The sequence below is a fragment of the Panthera leo genome, chromosome A2 (genome assembly GCF_018350215.1).
Source record: "Panthera leo isolate Ple1 chromosome A2, P.leo_Ple1_pat1.1, whole genome shotgun sequence".
Classification (NCBI taxonomy): domain Eukaryota; kingdom Metazoa; phylum Chordata; class Mammalia; order Carnivora; family Felidae; genus Panthera; species Panthera leo.
The window spans coordinates 141,507,276-141,521,595 of NC_056680.1; the positions used below are offsets into that span (position 1 = coordinate 141,507,276).

Consider the following 14,320-nt stretch of genomic DNA (forward strand, 5'->3'; position numbering starts at 1 on the left):
GCTTTTCAATGTGACTAATGAGAGGATTGGGAGAAATGTACCTTCTCTTCTTATTGAATACCTGCATTTAGCATTCCCTCTGGTAAAATCAGTTCCTTATTTCATACTGTGTGTTGTGAATTGGCCTGATATATAACAGGGGGTGACCACAAAAAGATCCACTTTGTACAACATTTAGGTAAATATCCAAAATAATTTCCAGTACTTTATAAACAGATAAAATAAATCCTTCTTTATTCAGATTGGAAATATGACTTAAGTTCAACAGGTTCTCTCTCTATATTGTCAGTAATAAAATGTTCAAGCAGCTCTTCCTGTAAGTGACCAGAGGTGATCTCTGAAAATGGTTTGCTATTCACCTGACCCAGAAAATCCTACAAAATCATACAAATCAAGAGGTTCACATCTTTGTGTTCACTTTAAGAACACATTTGAAACTTCCCAGGCCATCAAGGGTATATGCATATCCAAAAAGCCGCTAAGTATCCGAAGGATGTCACTTTGCAGAAGCAATGTGTACCATTCTGTCACTACAATGGTGGAATTGATAGGTGTGCCTAGGCTGAACAGTCGAGCTGGACACAGGGTCGGTGGCCAAAAGAGTGCTGAATTTTTACTGCACATGATTAAAAATGCAGAGAGTAATGATATACTTAAGGGTTTAGATGTAGATTCTCTGGTCACTGAGTACATCCAAGTGAACAAAGCCCCCAAAATGTGGCATAGAATTTATAGGGCTCATAGTCAGATAAACCCATACATGAGCTCTCCCTGCCACGCTGAGATGATCCTTACTGAAAAAGAGCAAATGATTCCTAAATTAGAAGAGGAGGTTGCACAGAAGAAAAAGATATCCCCGAAGAAATTGGAGAAACAAAAACTTACAGCCTGAGAGTAAATTCTGTATAAAATAAATGCAAACAAAAGTAAAAACGGAAAAAAAATGTTCAAGCAAACCCTTATGATTTTTCACTGAATTGTAAACTCTCCAGTGAAAATATATATGGTATGTACAAATAAAGAGTGTAGTGTATTCTCCTACTCTGTACTACATATATGACGTATATATATTACATTATTTTTTTACATTATAAATACACTGCAATATGGAGATATTTTATATAGATATCTTAACAGACTAAGCTATGGAAACAGCTTTAACTTTGCTGGCATATTATTGACAAATCAGAAATATAATTGCCTTTCTACAGTTTCTGATCTTAGCAACTTAAACATAAATTGTTCTTTATTCAGTGATGGAAAATGAACTCTAATAAGTGAATTGTACAGGCATTACAGATTGGCAAAAGCAAGTATCGTTCTCGCTATGTCAACTCTATTCTGTGTCTTTGTATAAATAGCCAGAGGCAGGCTTGAATATTTTACTTTCATTTGAAATCGACCAGTGATTTCATGTTATTCATTCCCTGGTGCCAAGACCAGCAACACTGCTGCAACACGTTTGTCTGTCTGTTTGTTTGTTTGTTTGTATTTTAATTTATACTGTGGCAATGTTTCACAAGTTTGTGTATAATTATCTCCATTTCAAGCAGGAGGTACAGGGAATAAATTAAAAGAGAGAAATCAGAGCCACCCTACAAAACTATTTCATAATTCCCGTCTTAGCCTTGAAGCATAAGTTCTTGAAAATTCCAATATTAAGCTCACACTCTGTTATTTATGTCTTCAACTATAACAAGTATTTACCCCATATAATCCCAGAGGACCCTTTTCTTTTTTTTATTGCTTATACACAGCTGTTGTTTCATATGGCCCATGAACAGAGGAATGAATGAATATTGATAACAATACATTTATACTTGCAAAATTATTTTAGGTATCTGCTACTTTTTTTTGTCTTCTCCACCTCTTTTCTATTGGGACTGCCCTTCCTGAACAAGTACTAAAACACTTGACCTACACCAGTCAATTAGAGCACCCCATATTCCTGGACCAAGGTTTTGGTGCAGGAGTATGCATGTGGCTCAAGTATGTTGAATAAGGTATCTTTTGAGCAGATTGATATAAAAGATGGGAGATACAGTGTCTGTTTCCTTTTCAGATGGTGTGCTGTATGGACCATGTAAGCCTGAGTGGCTGAAGAATTATTTCCAGCAATGGAGAGAGTTCTCACTAGAGAATGAAGCCAAATAACTGAAAACAGAGGTGAAAGGGTAAGAAACACAGTGACACCATTTGATAGCAAAGAGAGCCAATAGATTTCATTTTTTATTTTGTTTTTGTCTTATTGTGGTTTTAAAAGTCATTTTGAGTTGTTTTATGACATTTGGAACTGAAAGACTTCTGATTAATATAACTGTGCTATATAATTTAATAAAAATTTCCTCCCTGCAAATCAGAATTCCATTTTGACCTAGTTCGTCTTTTAAGAGATAGAGTGTATTAGTTAGGTTCCTGGCAGGAAACAGATCCCATTCTCAATGGGTAAATTGAAAATAGTTATTGAAGAGACTACTTACAGAAGTGGACAAGGTCAGAAAAAAACAACATAATATGATGAAGCTAAAATAAAAACATCCTGAATTTCATAATATCTTAAAGATCAGCATAATTCTTCAGCATATGCAAGAAATATTTTAATTTGGGGCCTTTTCCCCCACACTAGTGAAAATTTTATAGAAAGAAGGTAATGATAAGCTTTTTAGTACAATTTTGTAGACCCTTCCTAAAATTTCATTTGCAAAAAATTGAAATACTGAATGAAAAACATTTTTTCCTCTGGAGACAATGCATTTACCAAATCTAGAAAAAAGTGGAACAATAGCCAAGATGTATGGCACTCCTTAGCCAAATTAGTATCTTTCCAACATAAGTAATATTTCTCTTCACAGTAGCTGCCCAGAAAGAATAAGTAAATATTTAGAAAGTTTTTGTGGAGACATAATAATGTAAGTTCAGACAGGTTTATTAGACAATGAAAGAATTGCCAATTTTTCCTGAAGTCTACTAGAAATCTCTGTTGTAGCTTACATGAAAAAAGAATGCTCTCAGTTAAATAATATTCAGTTATTTTAGGTACACAAATGGTTGAATCATTGAGGGAAAATACACAATTAAAACAAATCACGAAAGCCGTTCTGTAAATAAAATGATTTATTTTGTCATAAGTTATATTTGTAACTTGATAACTAGCTTGGGATGGAAATAGTCTCAACTAGCCTTAAGTAATTTTTAAAGATATATGCTTAGAAAACAGGAAAAAACAATTATATTACATGTGTTTTCTAAATATGCAGAATATACCAAATTCACATTTAATCACCTTAGAAGAGCAACTTTTGCATTATTAGAATACTTGTTTGGCTTCATTTGCTTTATTCACTCAGTTTTCCCAAATGAAAAGCAATAGTGCTATCTGATAATAACAAAGTGATGACTATCCAGAAACTTGGTTCAGCATATTGGAGTATTGCTATTTATGGGCACTAGTGTATTAATGTCAAAGTGGATTCTTATTGTGGCCACGTGTATTCCTGGTGTACGGTTAGTTCTGAGTTCTATGTGAAGATTAGAATTAGATAGTATCAGAATTAAGTAAAAACTAGGAGACTGCCTAATTTTAATATTTACTCAGCTGAAGTCCAGACAGTTTAAGGAACTTGTTTAAGAGCACGTAGGTACTTCAGAATAACCCAGGACTATAATCCAGTTATGAATTAGGAGTGTGTCTTTGGATTCTTGGTGGAGACTTCACAAAAAAATATTTACAGCTGTTAACAGTGCAAACTGCTTGATCACTGTCGTTAACAATAAGCTGAGAATCATTAGGTTTTTGTAGTTTTCCCTTGTAAATTTTATCATTTGTATTAGTCTTAGTCTCAATATGCTGGTTTTAAGAATATGCCATGCATGATGCACATCTAGGGTTCCTCTAGGACCTAAGATAGTGTTTTATACCTCCTAAGTATTGAATAAGAAGTTACACTTTGCACCAATGTTAGCTTTCCCCAAGCTCGTAAGTCATGGCTGTAATGGTTAGGTCCATTTTTACCATGATCTCTATCACTGAGGCACAGCTATTGAATCTCAAAGTTAACTCTACCTAATAAAATGAGGATTCCATCACAGGTAGATAATAACTTAATTTGCCAGGGCATGATTTCTAAATACTTTGAACTGTGATTTTCTAACATAGTTAGAACTATGTTTCTAACAGTAGTGAATATATTTTTTAGATGGCCATGAAAATTTAATTATGTTTATGAGAAGGATTTCATTCATAGTGGTAATAAAATGAATATTTCAAAGTATAAGCTGGAAATTCTTAGTCGAGGTGATGCAGTAATTCATAATGCTGATAATTTTGAAATTGCTAGAATGAAGCTTCAACTTTTCTAAAACGCTCTTTGGAAATTGGTGAACTGAAAGTCACCTATTCACCTACTGATTCTTGTGCAGTAGGAAATTTGGTTGATGGCTTGAATTAAGCTTTTTTTTTTTTCACATAAAGAGAATAGAGATTCAATCAAGTTGTAAAATATAGATATACTTCCTGCATTTTGCTAAATGCTGGGGAGCAGAGGATCTCCTAGAGAAAATTCAGTATAAAACTAATTTCAGAAAAAGCTTCTCAGTCCTGATGAGGAAATTGTTGAATTATTTAAACTGCATAGGATTGAGATGTAAAAGCAATAACAGATATGGTAATACACAGAAGTGATTGTTTAATGAGGACTGGGTCATCAGGAAGTGTTTCAAGAAAAGATAGGATGGAAGCTGTTATTTGAGGAATAGTTATAATTTGAATTTGGTTTGGTTTAGGATGTACTTGCTAGAAAAATATTTTACTATAATCCTTTCAGTTAGCCTAGAACAAGCATCCAATTTATATCTGTCTTTTTTTTTTTTTTTTTAGCTTTAGGATTACTTAGGCATTATCAGTGGAAAACAAATTAAGCAACACTTATTTAAGCAAGAAGTAGTTAAGTATATTTTCTTCTAAATTTAAACATAGCTTGCAGGATTTTGACCCAAAGCACTTCCTAAGTCCTCAGGCCAGTAATATGAAGGATTAGCTTCTGGACCAGTTCTATTTAATGAACTACTTACTAGGTATCATTTTTGGCTCTTATATTAAAATCAAAATGATTTTATGTCACTAAGCTAGAATACGATTTTTAGAGCCTGTGGAATATGCCCAAGGACATCTACTCGGTCATCTATTGCTGTCAAGTAAGGAAATCCACCTAATTGACTTCTATTGCAGGATATTTGAAAATAAAGACTGAGTGAAATGATTAACCAGGCTGTTTGGCTTCTGTGAGAAAAGCTAATATGTCTTTAAAGAAGGATTATATTTGCTTAGAGGATTGAAACCTCGTTTACCTCTTATGACAGTATTCAGCTTAGAAATATTCAGTGATGCTTCCCCTCTCTATTTTGGGAGCTGCATACAGTTATGACTGATGCATTTGGTTCTCCATAATGTTTCTAATAATATAGCCGACTCAAAAACAACAGAGCATGAACTGGCCACTGAAGCTGGAGAACAAAGCATTTGGTTCGATCATGCTTAAAAGGAACAGTAACTTTTTGTAAAACCCCAGAGCCCTCAACATGGCTTCATTTCACATTCTTTTCTGTATGTACTGTTCTCAGCATGAAGCAGTTCCAAAAGACATTAGAATTGTGAGTTTCAGGAAACCTTTGGATCAAATAATTACCATTTCCTTCATTATATATTAATTCAGGATGGTTTCCCTTTTGTTTCTTAAGCATAAATGGTGCTGTATTTTTTTTCTGAAACAGTTGGAATGTGTTTCTGTTCAAGGTGATCTGCAGCTGCTTAGACAACCAATATTTTTTTTTTCTTGAATAAATACTGAAAGACATTATTTGGGATGAGAAGATAGATAGGAGCAGGTGATTGCCAAATGTTCTTCCACTCAAGAATGTCATATGTTATTTCAACATATTTTTAGAAAACAGATATTCAGTATTCCACCTTTCACTTAATGTTTCCCACAAGGTCACAATAATATAATAAAACATGTGCACACAGACACATACATATGTACATATGTTTCTCACAGAGGACAATAGAACAAAAACTCACATGATTGCGGGTCATATTTGGTCATGCTAGCTTTTCACCAATAATAATAATAATAATATTTATAATGTATGATATAGGCAGTCAGCACACATGCTTGACTGTGTAATATGGCTATATTATTGTGCCTCTGTGTGAGGAATTAGGAAAGGATACAAATAAAAAGTCAAAAATCCCTGTTCTTGAGGATCTTGAGGAATCCAGTTTGTGAGAAAGATAAGTAAACACAGTCAAAACACAATGTGGTGAATGCTGCAGTGGAGGCACGCAGGAAAGTGTAACTGGCACTCCAAGAGACAAGTGGATTGTAAACTATACCTTGAAGAATTGGTAAGAATTCCTTTATCTGACAAGGAGGAGAGATTAGATAAAGCTACCAGCACATGCAAAGTCCTATAGATATGAGAAAAATGGGCTGCAGGTAACAGAAGGACATTGCTTTGAAAGAAATAGCAGACCAGTAGACCTCAGAAAGGGGAAAGTAAGGAAAGTAAGCACTGATTAAACATAGGAGAGGTGATTTGGGATGTTTTTTAAAATAAGAACAACTACAGTTAGAATTTTAGAAGATAAAAACAGATTTGGGTACAGACCACAGAGATGTGCATCACAGCATTCAAGTATGGAATTTTCTAAAACAGAGCCAGAATAAAAACCTGTGGGAGAGGTAACTTAACAATAAACTATGGAAGCATAAGGTCTAGTACTCTTCATTTACTGGGCCCTTACTTGAATCAACAAAGGAAAATGTTGGAACATACCTTAACATCATAAAAGCCATATATGAACGACCCACAGCAAATATCATCCTCAATGGGGAAAAACTGAGAGCTTTCCCCCTGAGATCAGGAACATGACAGGGATGTCCACTCTCACCACTGTTAACAGTGTGGGAAGTCTTAGCCTCATCAATCAGACAACAAAATGAAATAAAAGGCATCCAAACTGGCAAAGAAGAAGTCAAACTTTCACTCTTCACAGATGACACGATACTCTACATAGAAAACCCAAAAGACTCCATAAAAAGCTACGAGAGCTGATACAGGAATTCAGTAAAGTTGCAGGATATAAAATCAATGTACAGAAATTGGTTTCATTTCTGTGCACCAATAATGTAGCAACAGAAGGAGCTATCAGGGAATTGATCCCATTTACAGTTGCATCAAAAACCATAAAATTCCTAGGAATAAACCTAACCAAATAAAAAAAATCTGTACACTGAAAACTATAGACACCTTATGGCAGAAATTGAAGAAGACACAAAGAAATGGAAAAACATTCCATGCTCATGGATTGGAAGAATAAATATTGTTAAAATGTCAATACTACCCAAAGCAATCTACACATTCAATTCAATCCCAATCAAAATAGCACCAACATTCCTCACAGAGCTAGAACTCCTAAAATTTGTATGGAACCACAAAAGATCCCAAATAGCCAAAATAATGTTGAAAAAGAAAACCAAAGCTGGAGTCATCACAATCTCAGTCTTTAACCTGTATTACGAAGCTGTAATACAGACAGCATGGTATTGGCACAAAAACAGACACACATATCAATGGAATAGAATAGAGAACCCAGAAATTGACGCAAAATATATAGCCAACTAATCTTCGACAAAGCAGGAAAGAGTATCCAATGGAAAAAAGACAGTGTCTTTAGCAAATGGTGCTGTGAGAACTGGACGGCAACATGCAGAAGAATGAAAATGTGGTCATTCTGAAGAAAACTTCACCTGCATACCTAATTTTGCATTTGTAATTTCGTGATACACATTTTTAGAGAGTGCCTCCAGATGATATAAACTTTGGGCCCGACAAATCCTGGATACCCCTTGCCTAGAGGGTAAGTCCCTGATAGTGATAAAAAAGTAATAACTAGAAATCAGAGTGTCAGAGTAACTGACTTAATTTTGTAAACTAATTAAAATTAAAAAAAAAAGGATTATTGCTTAGGCATACACGGACATAGCTTAGCCATACATGGACAAAATAGAGATACGTGTTCATCCTCACTTCCAAACAGGAAGTGTTTTGTTTTGTTTTGTTTTGTTTCATTTTGTTTCATTTTTCTCACCAGTAGGGATTTACATTTTGTCCTCAACCACCCAACCCAGCCCCCACTTGGACAGAAGTCTGCCACAAGAACTCCCATTCCCTGATTCCTCAGAGATGTAGTGTGAACAGGTTAAAGAAAATTAAAGCACGGGAATTCTGATACGTGGTCCATGACAGAATTATGTAAAGCGTAGAGGAAGGAAGCAAAATCCATTAACAAAGTCTCTACCCTACTATTGGAAAACTGCATCAACAGGGATCAGTTTAGTGAGAATGGCTTGAAGAACTGGAGATACTACTGTACAATCGACCACGTGAGATAATAACGACGAGACACCAATAAACAGGAGAACAAGATCAGATGACCCCAAGAAGGTCAGGATCCAGATGCCAGGGAATTGTACCGATCATGTGAAGCAGATTTTTTTAAATATTCTATTCTGTGTTCTTAGTTTTCTAAGAACATTTATAAGTGTTTATTGGATTTAATTATTAAAATAAACTTTTACACAGCTGGAATAATCTTACCTATTGAATCTCGTGTGTGAAACAAATGAGGACCCCTACCATCTAACAGATCATAACATACATACAGATTAAGTGGCATATATGTCTTCATATATAAAGTGCTAAAAAAGTAATAACTAGAAGTCATAGAGTCAAAGTAGCTGGCTTACTTTTGTAAACTAAGAAATATAAAAAAAAGAATTATTGCTTAAGCATACACAAAGTGCACTTTTTAAACTCAGTTAATTTTCATAATGTGGATATCTCTGTGTAATCAGAATTCACGTTAAAAAGAGAGTAACACTAACACCTCTAACACCTACTTTCTACCCAAAGTAATTACTATCCTTACTAGTTAGAACATCTGGAGAGAAGTTTTGTCTGCTTTTGAATCAGATAGTACTATTCTTTTATATCTGATTTCTTTGCCTAATAGTATTTCAGGAAGATTCATCCCTGGTATTGAATATAGCAGTGGTTTATTCATGTTCATCGCTATATTGAATTCCATTCTATGAACAAATATTTCAATATGTGATCTTTTCCACTGTTGACTAACATGTGGGTTGTTTTCCATTTGGAGCTATATGAAAGTTCTGCTATGAATATTCTGGGTTATGAATCTTAGTGAATATCTCTAGCATTTGCATTGGGTTTATAACTAGCAGTGGAACTGCTGGGTCACAAAGTAAACACATATTCCATTTGGTAAATAATGCCGAACAGAGTGCTTGTCAAATTTATACTCCTGGTGACACTGCGTAAGAATTCTAGCTGCTCTACCTATCTTTAATTATTGCCATTCTGTTTGTTTAATAGTATCTCACTGTTAGAATTTTTATTCCCCTGATAATTAATGAGATTGAATCCATATCCATATGCTAACGAATAATTTGTATGTTCTCTTTTTTGAAGTGCCTGCAATTAGTTTATTTTCTTATTGGGTCATCTGTTTTCCTTTCCTTTTTGATTTGAAGGAACCCTTTATATATTCTGGATCAAACACTTTGTCAATTAAGTGATCGCAGTATCTTTTCCACTTGGAGTCGTGGGTTTTTACTCAGAAATACCATCTAATGAATAAATGCTTTTAATTTTAATATAGTGTACTTATGTTTCTCTGATTTTTGTAACCTTCAAATAAACATTTTGTTTTAGGTAAAGGATATGTTTTCCTGTATGCATAATATATCAGTGAATTCTATTTAGACAGTGACCCCCTTAAAAAAGAAACAAGTAACTTGTAGTCAAGAGAAAATGTTTTGGTTCCATATGGCAAAAAAAGTAGATAAGTAAACATATTTTTGTTAGACAATTTAAATTCTTCCTACATAACATCATTAATTGTTATTTAGGAGTAGGAGCAAACTATGGAGACAAACGATTTTCTTTACCATGTATATCTCTGCATACTCTATTTTTTTTAATTTATTTACTTTTATAATGTGTTATCTATGCACATATATATAAGATATATATATCTGTTACTTGTGAGAGATATTTCTCTTCAATTCAGTTTTTTGACTGGACATAAAGTGATGTTGAAACTCTAAGTAAATTTCCAATTATATCTATACTTAGGTAAAAATGATCAGTAGTTACCTAAATAAACATTAACACAGTAAGAATGAAATTTCAAGAAAAGTAAGTTAACTCAACAGCATTTACTTTTTGGTGTATACATGATGGAAATGCCAAAAAGAAAAGAAAACAAAACAAAGAAGACAGAAGAAAATCAAGAAACAAGGGGAAAAGTGTATAACTCTCTTGATTTGAGAAATAGGAAAAACGGTGTTTGTACAATTATGGTAATCCTTTCCCTATAGTGAAGTAGGCATATTATCATAAAAAATGTATTCAGCCATCTGCTAGACGACTAGAGATATGTGTTTGATCCACAGCTGCTGCAATAAATGCTATTTGTAAGTTGAATTAGACTGGTTGTATTGTTCTCGAATTTAAATACATATTTCCCCATGACATGTGCCACGTTATGGACATGTGGCAGAAATATTAAGTAATTACATGGGAGAATGTTATCTCCAAGCTTTTCTTCTACCATTCATAAACATAATGCCTTCACGTCCATACCTTAAATAATCAATCCAAGACCAATCCCCTAAGAACTCTGGCTTTCATATGATGTAGGGAGTATGCTTAGAATCTCTGTTCTGTTCTTATAATGACAGATAGTGGAATATGTTAATTAGCTTGATTGTGGTGCTCATTACACAGTATATATGTGCATTGAAACATCAAGTTGTACACCTTAAATATATACAAATTTACATGTTAATTATATCCCAATAAGGCTATTAAAAAAAAAAAAAAAAAAGGAAATTTCATCAAATCCTAACATTGTCCGTAAAGCAGATCAGTGACTAAATTACCAAGTCAGAGAATTGTCACTCTCTATTTAATGAACTCTAGGAATAGATCCCCTCAAGCTTTCTCAGTAGAACTTCCAGTTTTTTATTTCTCTTATCATCTAAGATGGCTTTTTCTAGTGTTTAACTGAAATGACTGACTGTAGTATTAAATTTCATGGGTGTAGTTATGTATTCATAAGATCCTCTATTTATTTGTAGCCGTCAATTGTTAGTCCATAGTCTTTTTAAAAATTTTCCTTCCTTTAAGCTAAATAGATTTACATGATGTGATCTTTTTTTTTTTTTTTATAAATGTGAATTCCATTTCTTTGGTCATTTTTCCTTAGTATTTGTGAATCATCATTATCACCATTATCTTTTCTGGATTAGCCACAATATTTTCATTATTTTCTGAAACCTATTGGTTTTCTCTAGAACCTTCAAAAAATCTATTACCCAAGTAAGAAAAATGCAGTTTTACTAAAAAGAATTCTCATACTCAATACTCCCTCTATTATTTACCATTATAAAACATATGTTTTATAGTCATCAGCATTCAAGTAGTCTCTTACCATTGGCTTCATTTTCATTTTCACCATGAGTCCACTTTCAAACTCCTTGTATTGAATTTAACTCCTTAAATGATAAATAAAGTGACTATATGTGAATGTAGATGTTTTATTTTCAAGTTTGATGGCTGAAAAAGTTCCTAACAATAATTAGGCAAGGGTCAAGAGTCAAAATGCTATGTGTGTTCTAAAATGATCCTTACTAAATTCTATTTCTCCTTACCTGTGTTAAGAAAAGGTCCAATTATCTTCCATTCAAGAAGATACCCCACAACTCAGGGAGTTCTAGATAAGTTACCCTCCCCCCAGGCCTCTAGACATCCAGGTTAGTCCTCTCTATTACTGCAGTCTTCATACCTTCATGGCCTTTGTCCCTAGCAAAAACCCTACACCAATGAATGAATATATAAATGAATATATAAATGCAAATATATTTTAAATAAACACTTATATATGTATAATAATATAAAAAGTCAAAGGTCTGAGTCACTGTCATATACAAAATACAATTTTTGTATTATTTTGTATTTGTATTATAATACAATTTTTGTATTGTTTTCTTGTATTAAATTGTTATGCAGCAATCGAAGACACCTATAAAATCTTTAAGAAGCATGTTGTTTCATCTAGTAGAAGGAAAAATGTGGATTTGCCTAAATGAATACATGTATTCCAAAAAAAATGTAAATTTGAGAATAGTTCTTCTACCTAAAGGGAAATATTTCACAATATATTAATACTAATTTTTTTCCATAGAACAAGATGTATGATCTCATAGTAGGAATATATAATCCTCCTGTTAATGTAGTTTATATTCGATTTCTTACTAAGAAAACTCCTGGCTTTTATGATAATCTTCTGGGAAGGTTTCCATTTTAAAATACCTCCTATAGGGGCGCCTGGGTGGCTCAGTCGGTTAAGCGGCCGACTTCGGCTCAGGTCATGATCTCGCACTCCGTGAGTTCGAGCCCCGCATTGGGCTCTGTGCTGACAGCTCAGAGCCTGGAGCCTGTTTCAGATTCTGTGTCTCCCTCTCTCTGACCCTCCCCCATTCATGCTCTGTCTCTCTCTGTCTCAAAAATAAATAAATATTAAAAAAAATAAATAAAATAAAAAATAAAATAAAATACCTCCTATAGCCAAGAATATGTCTGCTTGAACCATTACCAGACAGTGGCGCCATTCTAGAATCTTTTTCTTTGATCCCCATATTGAAAGAGAAGGGAAACTGGGAAGATGAGCGAGGGAGGGAAAGAGAGGGAAAAGGATAAGTACAGAGAGAGAAGGAAAAGGAGACAGAAGGAAAAAAAGAAGTAAGAGGAAGAGAAGATAGAGGTGGAGAAAGAAGAGAAACGAGGAGCAGTAATATGGCATGAATGGTTACATTGGGTGAAATAGATTAATAATTTTTGTGTAGCACTTCTGTGTATTTGGGTTCTTATCTTGTTTTTCTTGAATTCCATGTTTTTATTCGTAAGAAGAAAAAATGCCTAAAGGAAAAAACATAGCACCATGCTCAACTGGAATCAGAACAGAAGGAGAGACATGCTGGTATTTAGAGTACTTACTGCCACAGAAACTAGCAATTTATCTTGATTTTCATAGTGTTTGGGGATTTCTTATAAAGAATTTAAACACTCTCAACTACCATTATGGTTCAGTCCTAAGAAATACGACTGATAGATTAAAGATGGGATTGGGATGATGAGAGCTGGATTATAGTAAAGGACAACAGCGATCCAAAAGGTAGAATGAGTAAACATTAAGGAATAAGTCATGATCTAAGAGATCCAGCATTTTCTACTGAAATGAATACACAAAGGGAGAAACACGGGGGAAGTCTGAAGTTGGCAGAGACTGAGAAGATGAAGGAGATGGTACTTCTAAGCTGTTGGAGATAGAAATTAAAAACAAATAGGAAGGGGAAAAATGCAGAGTACAAAGCTAACTACATGAACCATATGTAGAGGACCATATAGATCATACTAAGGATTTTTGAAACATTATGGAATGGTTTCATGAAAATGTGAGACAGTCTGATTTGTGTTTTATGATTTTCTGACAGCAGGGAGATAGTGGGGAGAAGAAGAAGAAAAATGAATACCAGGGGACCAGTTTGAAAGTTCCCAAGGTAAGAAGGCATGCAGGACCTTGCCTTAAACTTATGTGACGGTGATGGAGATTGAAGATGTAAATGTTTAGATAATAAAATAATTTCTAACATCATGGTCTTATCCTTTTATGCCATGATTTAGTCAGATTGCCATGGTTTTATTGTATTGCTCATACATTAAAACTCAAGAATAGTTTAACCCTAAGTTATGATAGTGGTGAACTTTTATATTTTTAAATTTGACTTGGTTGTCACTTTCCAATACTAGGGTCTAAGAAGGCTAATTCCTAATTTCCAAACAGATGTTTCTGGCAGAATGAACTCATGGTCCTTACACCAGAAAGTCAATCTTTTCCCTTTTTTTTAATAGGAAGGCAGTAAAAAATACCAATTTGAATGTCCTTGTAGCTATTATTCAAGCAAATAATATACAGTGTTAGAATTACACAGTACATATTTTATGATAGCCTTTATCAGTGTCCACAGGGCAAGAATGCTTCAGTATTTATTGGTTTCATACACCTCTTCACAAATTGTGCACAGTGTTGTTCTTCACCTCTTTAACCACTTCCCTTTTCCTGTCCTCCCGTGTGTCAAGAAAACAGAACAAGAAAAACTAACTGTTACATTCA

General features: G+C 34.0%; 1 pseudogene; it reads left to right on the top strand.

The window, feature by feature from the left end:
• Window positions 1-343: 343 nt before the first annotated feature.
• Window positions 344-892, top strand: LOC122213211 (annotated as a pseudogene).
• The last annotated feature ends 13,428 nt before the right edge of the window (window positions 893-14,320 follow it).